This window comes from Elaeis guineensis, chromosome 8, assembly GCF_000442705.2.
Source record: "Elaeis guineensis isolate ETL-2024a chromosome 8, EG11, whole genome shotgun sequence".
In the NCBI taxonomy this organism is placed as follows: domain Eukaryota; kingdom Viridiplantae; phylum Streptophyta; class Magnoliopsida; order Arecales; family Arecaceae; genus Elaeis; species Elaeis guineensis.
Genome location: NC_026000.2, coordinates 83,347,811 through 83,370,543, shown reverse-complemented (window position 1 = coordinate 83,370,543; position 22,733 = coordinate 83,347,811).

Here is a 22,733-nt window from a genome sequence, read left to right as displayed (position 1 = left end):
AGGTGGATATTTCTACTTCATAACTTTCACGGATGACCTATCCCGATATGGATATGTCTATCTGATGAAACATAAGTCAGATTCATTTGAAATGTTCAAACGATTCCAAGTGAAGTAGAAAAACAAACTGGGAAGAGTATTAAAACTCTTCGATCTGATCGAGGAGGAGAATACCTTTCTAGTGATTTCTCACATATCTAGGAGAGAATGGGATTCTCTCCCAATGGACTCCTCCAGGAACACCACAGCATAATGGTGTGTCTGAAAGGAGGAATCGGACTTTGTTAGACATGGTCCGATCCATGATGGGTTTTTGCTAGCTTGCTGATATCCTTCTGGGATATGCACTCGAATCGGCCTGTTATCTGTTAAATAGGATTCAAGTAAGTCTGTAATTAAGACTCCATATGAGATATGGACAGGGCGTAAGCCAGTACTTTTACACCTTAGGGTCTGGGGTGCCGGCCTATGTCAAACGATTAGTCACAGACAAACTTGGACCTAGGTCTGACAAATGCTCATTCATAGGGTACCCCAAAGAGACAAAAGGATATTTTTTTTACCATGCTGATGAACAAAAGGTGTTCGTCAGCCTTAAGGCAATCTTTTTAGAAAAGGAGTTCCTTGGTGAAGGAACGTTGCCTCTAAGGTTGAACTTGATGAAGTTCAACAGGTAGAAGGACCGACACCAATAGCTGAACCTGAGTCGGATATGATTAGATCACATCCGGAGCCCAATATACCTGCACCATTAAGGCGATCCGGTAGAGTACCGTGTCAGCCGGACAGATACTACGGTTTCTTGGTCCGGGATGGTGATCCCATTGAACTTGATGAGAATAATGAGGATCCGATCACCTATATGGATGCTATGCAGAGACTTGATTCGAGAAATGGCTTGAAGCCATGAAATCCGAAATGGAGTCCATGAAGGTCAACGATGTATGGACATTGGTTGACCCACCTGAAGGGGATTAAACCCATTGGGTGTAAATGGGTCTTCAAAAGGAAGAGGGGCGCAGACGGAAAGGTGGAGACCTATAAAGCCCGTCTGGTAGCCAAGGGGTATCGTCAACGTTATGGTATTGACTATGACGAGATGTTTTCCCCTATGGCAATGCTCAAATCTATTCGGATATGCTTGCAATAGCTGCCCATCTGGATTATGAGATCTGGCAGATGGATGTAAAGACAGCTTTCCTGAATGGAGAGCTGACTGAAGAGGTGTATATGATACAACCTGAAGGGTTTACATCCACAGATGAGTCCAAGGTGTGCAAGCTTCAGAGATCCATTTATGGACTGAAGCAAGCTTCTCGGAGTTGGAACATGCATTTTGATAAGGTGATCAAAACGTATGGCTTCATTAAGAATGGAGAAGAGCCCTGCATCTATAAATGGGCAAATGGTCCAGTTGTGGTATTCCTTGTCTTGTACGTGGATGACATTCTCTTAATCGGGAATGACATCCCCGCACTACAGGGAATAAAAGTTTGGTTGTCATCACAGTTCTCTATGAAGGACTTGGGTGAAGCATCTTACATCCTAGGGATGAAGATCTATAGGGATAGATCTAAAAGGATGCTTGGGTTATCCCAATCCATGTACATAGACACTGTGCTGAAGAGGTTCAGCATGGAGAATTCCAAGAAGGGCTATCTACCGATAGGCTAAAGAATTTCTCTCTCTAAGAAAGATTATCCGACAACTCCTGAAGAGAGAGAATGTATGAGTAGAGTCCCATATGCTTCAGCCGTGGGATCTATCATGTACGCCATGACATGTACAAGACCAGATGTGGCATACTCACTAGGAGTAGTGAGTAGATACCAATCTGATCCTGGAGAAGATCACTGAAAAGTGGTTAAAGCCATCCTTAAGTATTTGAGAAATACTAAGGACCAATGGTTGGTTTATGGCGAGTCAGATCTGAAACTTGTGGGGTTCACAGACTCCAGCTTTCAATCTGACCATGATGACAGCAGGAGCGTGTCGGGTTATATCTTTACTCTGAATGGTGGAGCCATCTGCTGGAAGAGTTCCAAGCAGCATACTGTGGCAGACTCTGTTTGTGAAGCGGAGTATATCGCAGCATCAAATGCCGCGAAGGAAGCTGTGTGGATGAGGAAATTCATCAACAAGCTCGGAGTAGCACCCTCCCTCGATGGTCCGGTCCTGCTCTATTGCGACAGCACTGGTGCCATAGCTCAGGCGAAGGAATCCAAAGCACATCAGCAGACGAAGCACATCTTGCACCGCTTCCACCTGATCCGAGAGATCGTGGATCGAGGTGACGTCGACCTTCAGAAGATCGACAGAAAGGAGAACCTAGCCGACCCCTTCACTAAAGCCCTGGCAATAAAGGAGTTCGACAACCACAAGTCGAAGATGGGTATTAGATACTGTGCCGAGTGGCTTTAGGATAAGTGGGAGTTGTTCGGAAATGTGTCCGAAAAAGCCAATCGTCAAGCTGTTGACGGTTGAGCAACCAAGTATTGTAATTGATTTGTTAATAAATAAAATATATTTGGCATTTTCATCATAAGCTTTCATCTTCTAATGAACTCCGTTGTTATGATGAAGTCCTTAGGACTATTTAAGTTCGATAAAGAGAGGATTTATCGATTAGTCCTTAAAACTGTTCACGATCAAATGATAGGCTGTTACTAAGGACGACAGCTTCTATCGAGCATAGGTCGCTGTAGGCCATATGGGTTGGTTGTCCTCTTAACCAAGGAGTGTGGAGACACTGGTATGGCATACAGATGAGATGTAAGGGTACATCATCATTGAACGTGACCAACTCCAGAGTATTCTACTATCGAGAATATCTCTGATGGGATATAGGTATAAGTGTCCCTTAGACCTGAGATCGCCTCAGTGACTTGCAAGCAACTCACTGTGCTTTGGTACTGGACTAACTGAATTTCTAATTCAGGGATGGAAGGCTTCTGGGCACAGTCAAGTACTTGCGAAGTCAGAGTGTGATCGAGATGGGATTGACCACTCCAAGAGTTGGAGAAGAATGAGTCGCTGTATTTCAATTTAGCAAAATCTTGGCCAGGGTAATCCATCAGATGGATTTGATATTTTGAAATATAATGTGGACAACCTGATCAGAGTTGACAGTTAAACTCTGGAGTGTCCTATGATCATTTTGGTAAAGGGGATGAATTATATGAAAACTATATCCGCATGGGTTCTAAGGATGTTGTTCTACACATTCGACCTATCCGGTCGTCGGGTACCATTGCTAGATGGTCACTTCGATTGGTATAGGAATTTGTTTCTATGCTACCAGCTTAGGTTCGGACCTATGAGGTCACACACATTAGAGTTCATGATCCGATCAGATGGTTGATCAACGATTAAGAATCATTCTAGGGTTAAATGATCAATACGATTGACATTTAACCCAGTGCAAGTGTTGCAGGAGGAACTATTAGCAATTCGATTGCTGATTGGCTTAATTTGATTAAGCTAATGGGCTGAGATTAAGTCTAATTAAATATGATTTAATTAAATTTATTTTGGGCTTGATTGGATCAAGTCCAATTGATTTATTGGATAAGCCAAGTACAAGGAAAAACTAGTCCTAGTTCAACTAGGACTTGGGTCAATCTAATTTCTAATTTGATTAAAAAATTAAATCAGATTTAAATCTAATTTAATCTGATTAAATTAGGTTCTTAATTGGGTTAAGATCTATTTTAATTTGGTTGATCTAATTTTGATTTGATTTGGTTTGGGAAACCAAATTAAAACAAGTCATAAGACAGAATCCTAGTAAGACTAGGATTCCACCTTGCGCCACATAATCCTTCTCCACGCCCTCTCTCTTATTCAACGCCAATCTCCACTTATTTTGTGTGACAAAAGCCCTCTCCCAGATTTCTCCCACATTCACAAAAGGTCTCCTCTCTTCTTTCTTACATGGAAGGTGGTTTGGATCAAATCTAAAAGGAATAAGTTTGGATTTCGAATTCTATGAGATAGAGTTTTAGAAATCCAAAACTCTTTCAATTTTGCATCGAATTTATCCAATTTTTTTTGAAATTTTCATGGCTTTTAGGGTATACATTATACACCCTTTTCTGGTGATCCATGCATGAAAATATGAAGGATGTGCTCAAGAGTTGGGCGTCCCTTAACTTGCCATGTTTTGGATAAGCCTTGACTAGGTGTTTGACCTAGACAAGGACTCTATCATATCTCTCTATATAAGATGAGTTTCTTCGTGAAATTTTAGAAGAAATTAGAAATTTGAGAGTCCTTTGTGTCATCCAAAAATCAGAGAGAAATACCTTTGGGTCATGGATATATGAAAGACGCAAGTTTGGGTGTCTAGAGAGAAAAACGTGAAGAAGAAGAGGGTCTTCTTCTTGGGTTTTTGTTTTCATATCTTTCCTCCCTCCATCTTGAGTTTCCTAAGAGTGTCTCAGATCTGAAACTCCTCCTTTTACTTTTCATCTTTGGAAGAGTCCAAATCAAGAAGAAGGAGGCTCCTGATCAACCATCAAAGAAGGATCAGCGCAGTACTAGCATACTGTGCTGATTTCCTGAAGCAGGACTTCTGATCGAGATTCGTGGGCTCGTGTGGACGACTCCTAGAGGCCGGACGCGTGTGCGGCTTACAACATCATCCTCAAGCCCAGATCAACAAGGTTAGAATGTCTAACTTGCAAGGTAATAGATCTGATCTATTGTTTAATACATACATTAGATGTAGTATAGAAACATGTTGATATGATCAACATGTAGTTCATGCTATATTTATATATTTTAATTTTTGATTTAATGCCATGTAATAATCATGTAATAGGATCTTAGATCTAGGGATTTTCTGATCTTAGAAAATAAATTTTGATTTATTTTAGTCTTCCGCTGTATGATCTTGAAAAAGTTTCAAGATCTAACCCACTTTTTCAAGATCTAACCCTGAAACCCTAGATCTGGTTCCTTCAAGCCACTGATCCTTAGTATTTCTTAAATACTTCAGGATGGTTTTAACAACCTTCCAGTGATTCTCCCCTGGATCAGATTGGTATCTATTCACTACCCCTAGTGAGTATGCCACATCTGGTCATGTACATGTCATGGCATACATGATAGATCCCACTGCCGAAGCATATGGAATCCTACCCATACGCTCTCTCTCTTGAGGTATTGTCGGACAATCCCTTTTCGAGAGAGAAATTCCATGGCCTATCGGTAGATAGCCTTTCTTGGAATTCCCCATGCTGAACCTTTTCAGCATAGTATCAATGTACGTGGACTGAGATAAGCCAAGCAACCTTTTGGATCTATCCCTATAGATCCTCATCCCTAGGATGTAGGAAGCTTCTCCTAGATCGTTCATGGAGAACTGTGACGATAGCCAAATCTTTATTCCCTGTAATGTAGGGACATCATTCCCGATTAAGAGAATGTCATCCACATACAATACAAGAAATACTACTACTGGACCATTAGCCCACTTATAAATGCAGGGCTCTTCTCTGTTCTTAACGAAGCCATACGTTTTGATTGTCCTATCAAACATATGTTCCAACTTCGAGATTTCTGCTTAAGTCCATAATTGGACTTTTGTAGCTTGCATACCTTAGACTCATCTATGGATGTGAACCCTTCAGGTTGTATCATATACACCTCTTCGTCCAGCTCTCCATTTAGGAAAGCTGTCTTCACATCAATCTGCCAGATTTCATAGTCTAGATGGGCAGCTATCGCAAGCATAATCCGAATGGATTTGAGCATTGCCATGGGAGAAAATATCTTGTCATAGTCTATACCATAACATTGACGATATCTCTTGAAGACCCACTTACACCCTATGGGTTTCACTCCTTCGGGTTAGTCAACCAATGTCCACACATTGTTGACCTTCATGGACTCCATTTCGGATTTCATAGCCTCTAGCCATTTCTCAGAGTCAGGTCTCTGCATTGCATCCATATAGGTGATCGGATCCTCATCGTTTTCATCAAGTTCGACAGGATCGCCATCCCGGACCAAGAAACCATAGTATCTGTCCAGTTGATGTGGTACTCTACCAGACCACCTTAAGGGTGCATAATCAATGGGCTCCAGATATGATCTAATCAAATCCGGTTCAGGTTCAGTAACATGTGTCGGTTTTTCTACCTGTCGAACTTCATCAAGTTCGACTTTAGAGGCAACAATTCCTTCACTAAGGAACTCCTTTTGTAAAAAGATTGCCTTAAGGCTGACAAACACCTTTTGCTCATCAGCAAGGTAGAAATAATATCCTTTGGTCTCTTTTGGGTACCCTATAAAATTACACTTGTCAAACCTAGGTCCAAGCTTATCTGTAATTAAACGTTTAACATAAGCTGGACACCCCCAAATCCTAAGGTGCGAGAGTACTGGCTTACATCCTATCCATATCTCATATGGCGTTTTGGCTACAGACTTACTCGAAACTCTATTTAGAAGGTAACAAGCCAATTCAAGCGCATATCCCCGGAGGGAGATCGACAGACCAGCAAACCCCATCATGGATCGAACCATATCCAATAAGATCCGATTCCTCCTTTCGGACACACCATTATGCTGTGGGGTTCCAAGAGGAGTCCACTGAGAGAGAATCCCATTCTCCCCTAGATACGTCAGAAACTCATTGGAAAGGTATTCACCTCCTCGATCAGATCGAAGAATTTTAATACACTTCCCAGTTTATTTTTCTACCTCATTTCGGAATAGTTTGAACATTTCAAAAGACTCTGACTTATGCTTCATTAAGTAGACATACCCATAACTCGATAGGTCATCTGTGAAGGTTATGAAGTAGAAATATCCACCTCTTGCACTTGAGCTCATAGGTCCACATACATCAGAATATACCAGACCCAAGAGTTCACTGGCTCGCTCACCTTTTCCAGTAAAAGGTGACTTGGTCATCTTTTCAAGAAGACAAGACTCACAGGTTAGAAGTGATTCATAATCATCAAGTTCAAGAATTCCTTCTTGAGCCAACCTGTTTATCTTGTTCTTATTGATATGACCTAGCTTACAGTGCCAAAGGTAGACTTCTGACACATTATCTATTCTAGGGCATTTATCGAAGTTTTGAACCACATTAACAGGCTGTGATAGTAAGTAAATTCCATTATTTAATTATCCAACAAACATTGTAACACCATTCAATATAATATTATAAATATTTCTTTTTATTAAAAAATCATAACCGTACATGGCCAAAAGGCCTACAGAAATAATATTTAATAAAAAGCTTGGACAATAGTGACATTCACTCAGAATTACATTATGAGAATTGATTACAAGACTCATGATTCCTAAAGCTAGAACTGAAACTTTGCTTCCATCTCCAACGTTCAGGAACCTCTCACCTTCATCAAATCTCCTACTGACCTGCAGACCCTGCATCGAATTACAAATATGATAAGGGCTTCCGGTATCCAATACCCAGGCAGCAGTATCACAAATGGAAAAGTTGCAAGGAGTTATCATATAATTACCTTGCTTCTTCTTCGGCCTGTTCGAGTTCAGGGAGGCAATGTATTGAGGACAGTTCCTCTTCCAATGCCCATGCTTCTTGCAAAAGAAGCACTCCGCCTGGCTCTAGTCGGGCTTGCGCTTCTTGGTCTGACCCTGTGCAACCGTCCCAGCTTGAGGCTGCACCTTCTTGTTCTTCTTCTTCTTGTTTTTCTTTCCCTTCCCAAAGGGTCGACGATGAGAAGAAGACCCTCCCACTACATTCACCGACTCCTTATGGAGCTGGTGATCCTTCTCAAAGTTCTACAGCAACCCCAACAACCCATGGTAGCTTACTGCAGGCTTTGTCATTCGAAAATGAGTAAGGAATGGGAGGAAGGACTTGGGCAAGGAATTAAGGATTGCATCCTTACCGAGCTGCTCGTGCAGAGGAAAACCCAATTTGCTTAGGTGCTCAATCATCTCAATCATGTACAGTACATGATCAGTGTCTGAGGCCCCATCCCTCATCCGAGCATTGAAAATGGCACAACTAGTTTTGTGCATTTCAACATCGTCAGGCGTGCCAAAAGAGTCGTTCAACATTTGAAGCATCTCCTGTGGCTGGGCATTCTCAAACCTGCGGCTGAACTCGTCATTCATTGCTGCCAGCATAATACATCGGACGGTGGTGTGGTCATTGAGCCACTTATAGTAAGTGTCTCTGATCGCCTTACTAGCGTTCGGAGCTGGCTCCTCAGGTGCTGGATCCGTTACTACATAAAGGATCCGCTCATGCTCAAGGACGATTTTCAATTTTTGATACCAGCTATCGAAATTAGGTCCCATGAGCTTGTCATTATCTAATAATGACCGGAGCGACAGGGTAGTGGCCATAGCTGTATAAAAAAAAATCAGACCTCTATTAGTACATAAATTAATACTAAAGACTTGGACTTTAGTCTAAAATTTTTTCCAATATTTTTACGAACTGGTAGCCTCAACCTCCAATTCGAGGAATTACTTTAATTCCTTAATGGGTACTAGAATCCACACAGACAACACACGAGCCCAACTTTGGTTGGTCAACCCATGTGCATCTATGGATAGGTTCTTAATCAGTTGTTTCTCTAAACAACTTCTAGTAATTGATTTTACCCCATAACCTAATCAGTAGGCTTTGGCCTCCACTAAAAAGATCTAGTTAGGTCCAACCATTAACATGACTTAATTTGGTGAATCAGACCAATAAATGATCAGGCCCGACTTTGGCCGGCCAACCTAACCACCATCAGAAAGACTCAACCAAATTATCATATTATGAATGATAATTCCATTAGCCAATGAGCACCAAGCCTTTGGGCCTCCAATGATCATTGAACTAATGGACTCATTATCACTCACTTAATGGGAGGCATTGACTTAGTTATCATTATAACTTAATCATTTTAGGGACCTAATAATTTTTGAGAATTTTATTAAAGGATAGTAGAGAAGAAATCATCCAGCCAATTTTAATCCTCCTGCTGACTTCACCAAGTCAGATGAAAAAAGATTTAATTAAAGCTGGCATTAGGAGCACCTAAATCAGTCACACTGATTTACCTAATGACATGGGTGAGCTCTAATCACCAAGTGATCTAATCAAAATCTAACTTATCAGATTGGCCAGGTAAGTGAGATCAGTGGTGGAGATTTGCCATTAACTCGTCAATGATCGAATCAATGCGAGTAGCTCCCGCTTAAGAACCACTGGTCAAAACTGCCAAACTTACCTTAGACACCAACCAGTTTATTAGTTTTAATTTTGATCAACTTAGTAAATAGGGCTCCACCGCGTAGCCATGAATTAAGTCCACTTGGTCTAGTTAAAGACATGGACCCATTCAACTACAACTATTGAAGTTGAGTCCAGAGTATCTTTGACCTAATCTAATTCAACTTTTGATTAGATTTAACCAATTACTCTATTTAGTCCATTTTTAAGCTAACCTTAGGTCTAACCCAATTATGGACCTAATTCATCTAACCCATTGACCCACAAATTTATGCAATTGTCTTAGGTCTTAATTCACAATTCTAGACCTACAAGACAACACTTAATTCTTTTAATTAAGTACTTGGGCTGGTGGGTCAGGGTTTGGCATTTCGAAAATAATTTTTAAATTTTGAAAGATTTTATTTTCTGTTCACCAAATGTGTTGACTCATTTTACAAATGAGTGAGCACATTTCATAAACAGCAATCCTATTGCTTATTTCATAACAGAAAATAACTCAAAATAAATCATGAATTTTCTTTTAGATCTAATCTAACACATTCATGATAAATTTTATAATTAAGTCCTTTCGCTGCTTCATCGGCATGGGATATAATTACATCGGCACCCCTACCACCATAGGAGACCCCATCGAATGGGAAGAGAGGGTCTTTAAACCCTACTTTTCTCCTATGACCGGATGGCCATGGCAACCAACCCAATTAGATTACTTGCTACTTGGATCAAGTATATCTAAATATACCAATTTTAAAATTTAAATTTTAAATTTCAAATTTTAAATTTTAAATTTTAAATTTTAAATTTTAAATTTTAAATTTCAAATTTGAGATTTCAACCAAATTTCAAATTTCGAATTTCCAATCTTTGAATTTTAAATTTTGAATTTTGAATTTCAAATTTCAAATTTTAAATTTTAAATTTTTAAATTTGATATTTCAACCAAATTTCAAATTTTGAATTTCCAATCTTTGAATTTTAAATTTTGAATTTTGAATTTCAAATTTTAAATTTCAAATTTCAAATTTGAGATTTCAACCAAATTTCAAATTTTGAATTTCCAATCTTTGAATTTTAAATTTTGAATTTCAAATTTAGAATTTTAAATTCCAAATTTAAACTTATGGATTACACCTTAATCTATGCATGCATATGTATATCATATTCTAGAACCTGGCTCTGATACCATTTGAAGTGAAAATTCTGTGCAGGGGCAAAATGGTAATTTTAAAACTTTTTCAAAATTACTATTTTACAGTGAAATTATTAATTAATCTCATTAATTAATACTAATTAACCTTACACCATGATGTAAATATGATACAATAGCATGCATTTAAATTTGAAATTTAAATTTGAAATAGTAAACTTTTTACTGTACTGTGTTCAGAACACATCACCTTTTGTGGGTAGTCGATCACCGCAATCTGATCACCGTCAGAGGGCTCTGATCGTCACGTCACAACTATACTAGTGTCTGACTTCTGTGGATCATCCACACGAAGCTCCCGTCTGATCGGCTCCTCACGAATGCTAGTTCATGATTTCACCCTTTTGATGGCTGATGTTGATCGAACTCCTTCGATCGATGTGTGCCGACTCCTCAGACACTCTGAATTGTCTGCATGATTGGTTGAGAGGCTGATGGATCTCTTCCTAAAATTTGGTGGACTCACGACACTCGTGGCACACCAATCTCACTTCCCAAACCCTAGGTAGAAACCCTAGGGTACACACCAAAAATCATGAGCCCAATTTTCTTTCTTTTCTTTATTTTTCTCTCGAAAGGTATTGGACCTTCACCTCATGCACAAGGCTTCCTCACGCCCGACTTTCTTTCTCAGATTTTTTTTTTTTTACGCATGCCCCACCTCCCTATCTCTTTTAAAACAGTTCAAAACATGTCTTATCCGCGTGAGAGGATAAAGACAAGTGGTTACACATTTGAATTCAAATCAAATTTGAATTCAAATGAAAACCAACTCATCCCTATCCACTTGTGGCATGAGAAGAGAAGGGGTGGACTCTTTGTGCATGGAAAGGTTTCACGAGAAACTCTTTCTCATATGAATTATGTGGCGCACAAGATGGATAAGCTTGAAGGCAAAAGAGATAAATTATCCATTCAAATTCAAACATGCTTTGAATTTGAATGGTTAACTAATCAGCTTTATCCATCTATATGGTGCACAAAAGTGGGCGTGAGAGAGCTTTGCATGGGAGAAAATTCATGAGAAGTTTCTTCTCGTGAATTCAAATGGGTGCAAGGAAGTTGGGTGGCTTCATGAGAAGTTTCTTCTCGTGAATTCAAATGGGTGCAAGGAAGTTGGGTGGCACAGAAAATTTAAAACAAGGTGGTTTGATTCAAATTGAGCCAACCTAATTAAAATAGGTTAAGCACAATTAGACCAGATTAAACCCAATACAATTAGGCTTAATTAGACTCAATAAAATACTAATCAAATCAGAAATTAACTAAACCTTACCCCTGATCAAATCAGGGACTAAGCCACCTTAGCGATTAGATCAACACTTAACCTAATCGGGTCAATCCAAACTGAATCCAATTCAATTGGACTTGATCTAAAAATAATTACTCAATCAAATTGAGTTAATTAGTGATTAAATCACTAATTAAACCTCTCATAAATATTGAGTCCAAATCTGATGGGCAATTAGGCATCAGAGACCATCGATATGAAACCCTGATCAAAGAGTTCAAATTTTAAATTCAAAATTTGAAATTCAAAATTTTGACCCCGGTACCCAAAATGTGTGGAACTCATGATCAGAGAATCTTAATTCTCAATCATAGAGTCCCAGACACATAAGACTCATAATCAGTCATCAGATCAGAAAGGAACCTCTAATGTGTGTGACCCCGCAGGTTCGAACCTAAGCCGGTAGCACAGGAACCAATTCCTGTACTAATCAAAGTGACCATCTAGCAATGGTACCCGACGATCGGATAGGTCGAATAGTCGCAATCGCAACATTCAGAACCTACGTGAATATGGTTACCGTATAATTCATCCCTTTTGACCCCTGTATTTAGGACGACTCAGGGTTAAACTGTCAACCCTGATGAGATCATCCGAATCATGCTCAACTCAATTAGTCCTGTGACTCCTCACTAGGACTACCATGGCCAAGGTTTTGCTAAATTGAAACACGACTGTACATAGCTCCTAAACTGGAGTGGTCAATCCCATCTTGACACATGCACTGACAAGTCAAGTACTTGACTACACCCAGCAGCCTTCCGTCACTGAATTAGAAATTCAGGTAGTCCAGTGCCTAAGTGCAGTGAGTTGCTTACAAGTCACCATGGCGGTCTCAGGTCGGAGGGATATTTATACCCATATCCCATCGGAGCAAATCTTGATAGCAGAAATAGCTCCAGAGTCGGTCACGTTCAGTGCAGATGTACCATTACATCTCACCTGTATGCCATACCAGTGTCTCCACACTCCTTGGTTATGAGGACAACCAACCCATATGGCACACAATGACCTATGCTCGATAAACGTTGTCATCCTTGGTAACAACGTATCATTTGGTCGCGAACAGGTTTAAGTACTAAGCGACAAATCCTCCTTTGTCGAGTCTAAATAGTCCTAAGGACTTCACCATAATATAGGAGTTCATTAGAAAATGAAACATTTGTGATGAAAAAATATCAAAATAACTTTTATTTATTTATAATTCATGTACTAATACAAAAGGAGCACAACCATCAATAGGCTGACGATTAGCTTTGGGATACTATTCCCAATATCGCCGTCATCAAATCTCCTACTGACCTGCAGACCCTGCATCGAATTGCAAATATAATAAGGGCTTCCGATATCCAATACCCAGGCAGTAGTATCACAAATGAAAAAGATGCAAGGTGTATTATATAATTACCTTGCTTCTTCTTCAGCCTGTTTGGATCCAGAGAGGGAATGTATAGAGGACAGTTCCTCTTTCAGTGCCCCTGCTTTTGCAAAAGAAGCACTCCTCCTGGCTCTGGTCGGGCTTGCACTTCTTGGTCTGACCTTGTGCAGACGTCCCAGCATGCGACTGCACCTTCTTATTCTTCTTCTTCTTGTTCTTCTTCCCTTTCTTAAAGGGTCGACGATCAGAAGAAGACCCTCCCACAACATTCACCGACTCCTTTCGGAGCTGGTGGTCCTTCTCAAAGTTTTGCAGCAACCCCAATAAGTCGTGGTAGTTTACTGCAGGCTTTGTCATCCGAAAATAAGTAAGAAAGGGGAGGAAGGACTTAGGCAAAGAATTAAGGATCGCATCCTTACCGAGTTGCTCGTGCAAGGAAAAACCCAGTTTACTTAGGTGCTCAATCATTTTGATCATGTACGATACATGATCGGTGACTGAGGCCCCATCCCTCATCCGAGCACTGAAAATGGCTCAACTAGTTTTGTGCCTTTCAATGTCGTCAGGCATTTCAAAGGAGTCATTCAACATTTGAAGCATCTCCTACGGCTGAGCATTCTCGAACTTGTAGCTAAACTCATCATTCATTGCCGCCAGCATTATGCACCGAACGGTGTGGATCATTGAGCCACTTCTGGTAAGTATCTCGGACCGTCCCTCTAGCATTCGGGGCTGGCTCCTCGGGTGCCGGATCCGTTACTACATAAAGGATCCGCTCATGCTCAAGGATGATTTTTAATTTTCGATACCAGCTATCGAAATTAGGTTCCATGAGCTTGTCATTATCTAATAATGACCGAAGCGACAGGATAGTGGCCATAGCTGCAAAAAAGAAAATCAGACCTCTATTTGTATATAAATTATTAATACTAAAGACTTGGACTTTAGTCTAAAGTTTCTTCCAGTATTTTTACGAACTGGTAGCCTCAACCTCCAATTCAAAAAATTACTTTAATTCCTTAGTGGGTACTAGAATCCACACAGACCACACATGAGCCCAACTTTGGTTGGTCAATCCATGTGCATCTATGGGTAGGTTCATAACCAGTTATTTCTCTAAACAACTTCTAGTAATAAATTTTGCTCCAGAACCTAATCAGTAGCTTTGGCCTCCACTGAAAAGATCTGGTTAAGTCCAATCATTAACATGACTTTATTTGGTGAATCAGACCAATAAATGATTAGGCCCGACTTTGGCCGGCCAACTTGACCACCATCAGAAAGACTCAACCAAATTATCATACTATGAATGATAATTCCATTAGTCAATAAGCACCAGGCCTTTGGGCCTCCAGTGATTATTAAACTAATGGACTCATTATCACTCACTTAATGGGAGGCTATGACTTAGTTATCACTATAACTTAATCATTTTAGGGACCTAATAATTTTTGAGGATTTTTATTAAAGGATAGAAGAGAAAAAATTAACCAGCCAATTTCAATCCTCCCACTGACTTCACCAAGTCGGATTAAAAATGATTTAATTAAAGCCGGCATTAGGAACATCTAAATCAGTCACACAGATTTACCTAATGACATGGGTGAGCCCTAATCACAAGGTGATCTAATCAAAATCTAACTCACTAGGTTGGTCAGGTAAGTGAGATCAGTGGTGGAGATATGCCATTAACTCACCAGAGATCGAATCAATGTGAGTAGCTCCCACTTAAGAACCACTGGTCAAACTGCCGAACTTACCTTAGACACCAATCGGTTCATTAGTTTTAATTTGATCAACTTAGTAAATAAGGTTCCACCACGTAGCCATGAATTAAGTCCATCTTGATCTAGTTAAAGACATGGACCCATTCAATTACAACTATTGGAGTTGAGTCTAAAGTGTCCTTTGCCTAATCTAATTCAACTTTTGATTAGATTTGACCAATTACTCTAATTTAGTCCATTTCTTTAAGCTAACCTTAGGTCTAACCCAATTATGGACTAATCCATCTAACCCATTGATCCATAAGTTTATGCAATTATCTTAGGTCTTAATTCACAATTCTAGACCAACAAGACAACACTTAATTCTTTTAATTAAATATTTGGGCTGATGGGTCAGGGTTTGGTATTTCAAAAATAATTTTCAAATTTGAAAGGTTTTATTTTCTGTTCATCAAATAGGTTGACTCATTTCATAAATAGATCAGCATATTTCATAAATAGCAATCCTATTGCTAATTACATAACAAAAAATAACTCAATCAAAATAAATCATGAATATTTTTTTAGATCTAATCTAACACATTCATGATAAATCTTACAATTGAATCTTTACAATTAAGTCCTTTCATTGTTTCATCTGCATGGGATATAATTGCAATGGCACCCCTATCGCCATAGGAGAACCCCATCGAATGGGAGGAGAGGGCCTTTTAAACCCTACTTTTCTTCTATGACCGGACGACCATGGCAACCAACCTAATTAGATTACTTGCTACTTGGATCAAGTATATCTAAATATATCAATTTCAAAATTTAAATTTTAAATTTTAAAATTTAAATTTTAAATTTTAATATTTCAAATTTAAACTTTTAGATTATAACTTAATCTACGCATGCAAATATATATATCATATCTTAGAACCTGCTCTGATACCATTTGAAGTAAAATTTGAGTGCAGAGGTAAAATGGTAATTTTAAAATTTTTTCAAAATCACTATTTTACCATGGAAATTATTAATTAATCTAATTAATTAATATGTGTTTACCATACACTAGGATCTAAATATGATATATAGCATGCATGCATTTAAATTTGAAATTCAAATTTGAACAGTAAATAATTTACTGTTATGTGTTCAGAACATAATACCTTTGTGCGGGTAGTCGATCACCACAATCTGATCACCATCGAGAGAGTCTGATCATTGCAATGTAGCCACATAGTATGTCTGACCTCTGTAGATCATCCACATGAAGCTCCTGGTCTGATCGGCTCCTCACGAATGCTAGTTCGTGACTGCACCTTTTTGATGGCCGATGTTGATCGAACTCCTTCGATCGATGTCTGCTGACTCCTCAAATACTTTGGATTATCAGCAAAGGTGGTAGAGAGGTGGATGATGCTCTCCCTGAAGTTTGGTGGGCTCACGATACTCGTAGCTCACGTTCTCACTTCCCGAACCCTAAGCCAAAACCCTAGGGTACACAAGAAAACTCTGTGCCCACTTTTATTTCTTTTCATTTCTTTTCTCTTAAAAGGTTTTGGACCTTCACTTCATGCAGAAAGCTTCCTCACACCCCCTTCCTTCTCTCAAAAAAATTCTACGCACGCCCCACATCTCTTTCTCTTTTAAAACAGTGCAAGACGTGTCTTATCCGCATGAGAGGATAAAGATAAGTGGTTGCACACTTGAATTCAAATCGAATTTGAATTTAAATGCAAACCAACTCATCCCTATCCACTCTGGGTGTGAGAAGAGAAGGGGCATGGCTTCTTTGTGCATGGAAAGATTTCATGAGAAACTCTTTCTCGTGTATGATAAGTGGTGCACAAGATGGATAAGCAAGAAGGTGCAAGGGATAAGTTATCCATTTAAATTCAAACACCCTTCGAATTTGAATGGCTAACAAATCAAGTTTTTCCAAAAATTGGTGCACAAGAGTGGGCGTGAGATGCCTTCTACATGGGAGAAAATTCATGAGAAGTTGCTTCTCGTGAATTCAAATGGGCACTGAAAAAGTGAGGTGACGCAGGGAGAAAAGTCAAGGTGGAGACTCTATCCTTATCCACTTGGGGTGCATGCCATATCTGATTATGGCACCCACATTGAGGGCTAATTTAGCAGGTGGACACTTCACTAAAACTCTCCAATGGCCTCTTACTAAGGAGCCTTCAGTCGAAGGTCCATGGGTTAACGTTTGACCAATGTCTTAAAATGGAAATGGCAGGTGACAGGAAGTGGCAGGTGTTGTCCTAAATTCATCTCATGAATTATGACAAGACTTTTTTAAGCTAGACTGGCTCTAGTCAGATTGAAAGAAACTTTCTCAAGGTTCTTTGGATGAGTCAAATCATATTTGGCTCAGTCGAGATAGAAAAAATTATACGAGGAGAAAGTTAGGCTCAATCGTGTGCTAGCACGATTTTCTTGAACCTAATTGGATTTAATCCAAATCAATTGAACTAGGCTAGCTCAATTGATAACATCCAGACCCTAACTCTTGTTTGTGTGACCCAGCTAGGTTCATTTCCATATGGTAATGAGACATGTCATGATCTCATCATCGACATCATCAAAACTTCTTTCGATGGACCAGAACTCTTCTGATTCAGACAATTAGAATGATCGATCATCAAAATCATTTTAATTGCTTTCAAAATCTACCAGTGACACCTAGCAGTATATGGTGGCAACCCATTAGAAATGAAGATAAACCTCTCGGTGTAGCTACCTGTGTGATTGAGTTCTTTTATAACGAGTCCTGACTGAATTAGGGTTAAGGAGAACTCGTCAAACCCAACATCAGTCATATGAATCAATCGATTGATCCGAGTCTGATGTAAAACCCCAATGGAAAATTTTTTTTCATTATTTCACTCTGCCATGGCCATGGGCTTAAGGACTCGATCTTTCGATCATCATAGGACTACTCCTCTCATCTACCGAGGTTGATAGATCCCTTCTTGGTGCGATCTGGTTCCTACAATGAATATGCTGCAGCCAACATACACCTCAGGATTCTGAATGGCTAAGAGATCGAGTTATGGTATAGTCAAACTATAACACACTCAAAGTAAACTATCGATGTATCTCTGGTCAAAGAACTAGACACACAGCTGCAGCATCGAGCTAGTCATCGACGAGAAGGTAGACTTCCCTATGACTGCTCGAGGTGGTCATGCTCAGTACTCTCATTCTCAATGAATATCTGTACTCTTGCTCTAGTGTCTCCAAATTGTAGACTCAAGACACATCTACCCTAAAGAAGCGATCGTACACCAACCTTTCGGATCGATCATCATCCTCATGATGATCCTATGGTCAGGAGCTGTTTATGAGTTAGTTATGAAAATTCATGCCTTAAATTTTCAACTCTTGAAAATATAAATTAGCATTCCTACTAACTCAAAGGATGTATCACAGACATAATATACACAATGTGATAGTAGAATAACCCTTTTATTCATTTATAGTCAAAATTATAAATTTGCCCTTACATTTGTATAGGAATGTGTCAGCCAATCTGGCATCTAGGGCACACATCTAACAAACTCCCACTTGACCTAATGCCAATTGGCTACATATCTAAGTCCCATCTTCTCAAGGTGGGCTTCGATCTTCTGCTGGCCTAATGGCTTTGTCAGTGGGTCTGCCACATTGTCTGTGGAGTCGACTCTCTTAACCTCAACATCGCCCTTTTCAAGATAATCACGGATCAGATGGAATCACCGCTTGATATGCTTGGACTTCTGGTGAGACCTTGGCTCCTAAGCTAGGGCTATGGCACCATTATTATCGCAGTAAAGAGGAATGGCATCCGATGATAAAACTCCAAGCTCTGCGGCAAACTTTTTGTACTAGAATGCCTCCTTCATAACTTTCGATGTAGCAATATACTCTGCCTCCATGGTGGAATCAGCAATCACTGTCTGCTTGGAACTCTTCCAGCTAATTGCACCACCATTGCAAATGAATAGACTTCTAGATGTTGACTTTCGATCATCTATATCAGACATAAAGTCTGAGTCTATAAATCTCTGAACCTAGAGTTCTCCATTCCTAAAGACTAGAAACATATCCTTAGTCCTTCTCAAGTACTTAAGGATACATTTCACAGAAGTCCAGTGCTTTTTGCCTGGATTCGACTGATATCTGCTTGTGACACTCACAGCATAGGATATATCAGGTCGTGTACATAGCATGGCATACATGAGGCTTCCTATTGCCGAAGCATAAGGGATCTTACTCATGCGTTCAATCTTCTCAGGTGTGCTAGGGCACATCTGCTTGGAGAGATGAATGCCATGTCTAAAAGGTACTAAACCTCTTTTAAAATTTTTCATGCTAAACCATTTTAGCACCTCCTCTATGTACATCTTCTGTGAAAGTCCCAGCATCCTATTTGGTCTATCTCTATAGACCTTAATACCCAGTATAAAGGATGCCTCTCCTAGATCTTTCATAGAGAACTCCTTAGACAATCATATTTTGACTGAGGTCAATATGGAAATATCATTTCCAATCAGGAGGATGTCATCTACGTACAGTATGAGGAAGACAACTACGCTTCCACTGACCTTCTTGAACACACATGGTTTTTTCTTGTTCTTGATGAAACCAAATATTTTGATCACATCATTGAAACGAGTATTCCAGCTCTGAGATGCTTGCTTAAGTCCATAAATGGACCTTTGTAGCTTGCAGATCTTATGATCATCATCACTGGATGTGAAACCAAGTGGCTGTTCCATATAGATATCTTTCTCAAGATATCCATTTAAGAATGCCATTTTCATGTCCATCTATCATATTTCATAATCGAAATAGACTGCAATAGCAAGCAATGTGCGGATGAATTTTAGCATGGCTATGGGCGAAAAGGTATCCTGATAGTCAATGCCTTCGTGCTGACTATAACCTTTCGTTACGAGCCTAGCCTTGAATGTCTCCATATTTTTATCTGCACCTATCTTTCTCTTGAAGATCCATTTACACCTAATAGGTATAATACCTTCAGGTGGATCTACCAAGGTCCAGACTTGGTTTGAGTGCATCGAGTTAATTTCTGATCTCATTGTCTCTAACCATTTCTCAGAGTCGATATCTGATATCACCTCGTCATAGGTCTTGGGGTCATCACCATAAGCTTTATTTCTCGTGAGGAACATTTCCTCTATTTTTTTTTGTATAGTACCTAAGTACCTTTCAGGAAGACAGAAAACCCTAGTCGATCTACGAGGTGGAAGAGGTTGTGTTAGGACTGGTTCTAATTGATTGGGTTCCTCAAGTTCTTTAGCTCGTTGCTTTTGGGAGACATTCTCCTTGAGCTTAATTATTCTTCCGATGCCACCATCTTGAATAAACTATTTTTTAAGAAAAATAGCATGTCGATTCACAATCACATTGTGATCTTTTAGAATATAGAAATAGTATCCTAATGACTCCTTAGGATATCCTATGAACCGAGCTCTAAAAGATCTGAACTCTAGCTTATCCGTCTGCTGTCTCTTGACATGAGCCGGACAACCCCAAATTCTGAGATGACATAGACTTGGTTTCTTACCATGCCATATCTCATACGGTGTGGTAGGAACGGTTTTAGAGAGAACCCTATTCAATACATATATTGCTATCATGAGACAATATCCACAAAGAAACTCAGGGAGATTCGTGAAGCTCATCGTGGAATAGACCATATCTAATAGGGTACGATTCCTTAAAGAGGAAAACTGCTTTTTCTCGTAGGATCTTCCAGATTTCATCAAATCTGGGGTGGAATAATTTTAAAAAAAAATTATCCTACATATTTTAGATCTAATTCTCTAGATCTAATTTCATTATCTGATATTTAAAATCTAAAATTAAATCTAAAACTATGATAAAAGAAGAAATATCTCAAGGGTAATCTGATTACCCTATAGATGATCTCTACAAAGCCTGAGGTTCTGATGTAGCCATGCAAGTGCTTGGCCTCTACCGATATCCACTTGGGCAGGATCTAAAATGTCTTCTCCTCATGAATCTATACTCCAAAAATTAGATCTAAATCTGATTAGAAAGATCTTCAAAAGTCTTCCTGAAGTTGGAGCAGCAGCCTATCGAAGAAGTCCTGTAGCCTTCTGTTCCAAGCGTCACCACGCCTTGGATCTTTGCTAGATAAATGTCCAACTCTTTGGACATGAAGAGGGGAGGAAGGAGAGTAGGGAGGATATGGAGAAGAGGGGAGGGGGCAGTAGCTATTAGGTTTTGTGCATAAAATAATTTCTTCTATGAAACCCTAGGTGCAGCAGGGTTTATATAGACCCTATATGCTGTGCAGTGCCACATCATTCAACCAATCAAAAAATTTCAATAAATTTTGAAAAAATTTTGATTGGTGGAGTGATGTCATCTGATTACATCAGATAAGAACCTCACCCACTCTCCTAAGTTGGCACCAACATTGGATAAGCTCAATCAAGGTGGTGCCAAAGAGTCCATGTTTATCAGGACTCTTTGGTTCTTATCCATTTGGGGTGCCCACTTAAATCCAATTGGGCTCATGCCATAATCTAATTATGGCATCCAATTCAATTGGGTTTTGGCATATGGACACTCCACAAAAATCCTTCAATGAGTCCTCTTCAGTTTAAGACCCATATATCAACTTTTGACAGATATCCTAAAATGAAATTGGCAGGTGCTAGGAATTAGCAGGTTTTATCTTAAATTCATCTCATGAATTAAGACAAGCCTTTTCTGAGCTGGACAAGCTTCATTTAGACTGAGAAAAATCTTTCAAAGATTCTCTGGATGAGTCAAATCATATTTGGCTCAGTAGAGATAGAAAAGATTACACGAGGAGAAAGTTAGGCTCAATCAAGTGCTAGCACGATTTTCTTGAACCTAATTGGATCTAATCCAAATCAATTGGGTTAGCCCAATTGATGACATCCAGATCCTAACCCTTATTTGTGTGACCCAGTTAGGTTTAATTTCATATAGTAATGAGAAATATCATGATCTCATCATCGACATCATCGAAACTCCTTTCGATGGACCAGAACTCTTTTGATTCAGACAATTAGAATGATCGATCATCAATATCATTCTAATTGCTCCCAAAATCCACCAGTGATACCTAGCAGTATATGGTGGTAACCCATCAGAACTAAAGACGAACCTCTCGATGCAGCTACCTGTGTGATTGAGTTCCTCTATCATGAGTCCTGACTGAATTTGGGTTAAGGTGAACTCGTCAAACCCAACATCAGTCATATGAATCAATCGATCGATTCGAGTCCGATGTGAAACCCCAATAGAAAATTCTTTTTTCATTATTTCATTTTGCCATGGCCATGGGCTTAAGGACTCGATCTTTCAATTATCATAGGACTACTCCTCTCATCTACTGAGGTTGATAGATCCCATCTTGGTGCGACCTAGTTCTTACAATGAATATGCTACAGCCAACATACACCTCAGGGTTTCGAATGGCTAGGAGACTGAGTTATGGTGTAGTCAAACTATAACACACTCAAGTTAAACTGTCGATGCACCTCAGGTCAAAGAACTAGACACACAACTGCAGTATCGAGCTAGTCATCGATGAGAAGGTAGACTTCCTTATGATTACTTGATATGGTCATGCTCAGTACTCTCATTCTCAATGAATACCTGTACTCTCACTCCGGTGTCTCCACACCGTAGACTCAAGATACATCTATCCTAATGAAGTGATCGTACACCAACCTTCCAAATCGATCACCATCCTCGTGATAATCCTATGGTGAGGAGCTGTTTATGAGTTAGTTATGTAAATTCATGTCTTAAATTTTCAACTCTTGAAAATATGAATTAACATTCCTACTAACTCAAAGGATGTATCACAGACACAATGTACACAATGTGAT